At 49.2% G+C, this 1,376-nt stretch overlaps 1 long non-coding RNA gene across 1 annotated transcript; it reads right to left on the reverse strand.

The window, feature by feature from the left end:
- Positions 1 to 146: 146 nt before the first annotated feature.
- LOC144219093 (uncharacterized) lies at positions 147 to 811 on the reverse strand. Its single transcript, XR_013331303.1, has 3 exons — positions 714 to 811; positions 373 to 495; positions 147 to 260 (listed from the first exon to the last, which is right to left on the reverse strand). It is a non-coding gene; the product is annotated as an uncharacterized LOC144219093 (long non-coding RNA).
- Positions 812 to 1,376: the final 565 nt, after the last annotated feature.

Below are 1,376 nucleotides of genomic sequence, written 5' to 3' on the forward strand. Positions count from 1 at the left end.
AGGTAATATGGATTTAGCTCACATGACTCCATTTTGAGTCCATTGCCTGAGAGACATGTTTCTTACTGAACAAACAACCTCCCGGCAAATGCCTGGGGGATGGGGGTGGGGGGGCGTGGGCACAAAAGGCCCAGAACTTACTTGAGTTTCAGCTCCCGGGTGAGCTCATTCTGAGTCTGCTCCAGCTCCTGACGCTCCTTGATGTGCTCTTCTTGGAGGTCATGGATCTCGGCCTTCACCGCCTGCAGCTTGGAGAACAGCTGGAAGCGAGGCCAGAGGCAGGTGAGGAGGGCAGCCCTCCAGACAACAGAGCTCTTCCCTACCCCCCAACGAAGTCTCAGGACACCCCTGCCTGGCCTCGTTCCTTTATACCTTCTTGAGTTTTTTGGTCTTGATGTCCACCTCTTGCTGCAATGAGCTGTACGTCTCTTTAAGTTCCAAGGTCTCCTCATCTCGACTTTCCATCTGTTGCTGGATTTCTCTTTCTCGACGTTTCTGAGCAACATCACAAAATGCATCAGCGTGTGCCTAGAGACCATGTCTACACAAGAACACAGGGCTGGGGGCTCCACATCAGAGTCTCCCGCTAGGAAGGGCTAATTAAGCACCTCGTGTCTGCTCCCTCTGAAGAATCGGATGGAAGAGATAGGTGCTCTGTAGCGTTAACGCACCCAATCCCACCCCCTTCTCCTCATAAAGGAATGAAAAGTCACCTGCTCTGCGATTTCCTGCCGTTTCTGCTCCAGGATTTTCTGCTGTTCATTTGTATGATCTACTATATTTTTCCCTCCAACAAGCAGCTTACTCTCCATGGCCTGAGTGAGAATAAAAAAGTAGAATCCATCTCGTGACTGATCTCCCTCAGAACATGTCTCCTCACAGGGAAGCCGGTAAAACGTAACAAGCTCAGGACTGGGCCAAAGAGGTGAACTCAGGGGGACACAGACTGTGCTCAGCAGTGTCCTTACTATCACTGATGTGGAGCTTTACCTTAGAAACACTGAAGATACAGCTTCCCCAGGCACACAGGAATTTCGGCTTTCTTTAAAAACATTTTTTTTTTCAGTTTGTATGTACCAAGCATTGACCCTACTTAAGACAAATTGAGTACTTCCTAAGTGCTAGGTACCGGGGATGCAACTGAATACGAATCACAAGGCTAAAGTGTCCACTAAGGGCCACGGACCAGTAAGCAGGCTCTTACCCTATGGAGTCAGACACCATCATGAAGAAAAGACAGTAATAATGGGAGAGGCACACAGGCGGGAGAGAATTGTGGCTTTTGGAGGGAGTCAAGAAAGGCTTCCTGTCTGAGAACACTGAAGTAAAAATAGGAATTAGATGGGGCGCCTGAGTGCCTCAGTCAGTTAAACGTC

This window comes from Crocuta crocuta, unplaced genomic scaffold (assembly GCF_008692635.1).
Source record: "Crocuta crocuta isolate KB4526 unplaced genomic scaffold, BGI_CrCroc_1.0 C28680960, whole genome shotgun sequence".
Lineage (NCBI taxonomy): Eukaryota > Metazoa > Chordata > Mammalia > Carnivora > Hyaenidae > Crocuta > Crocuta crocuta.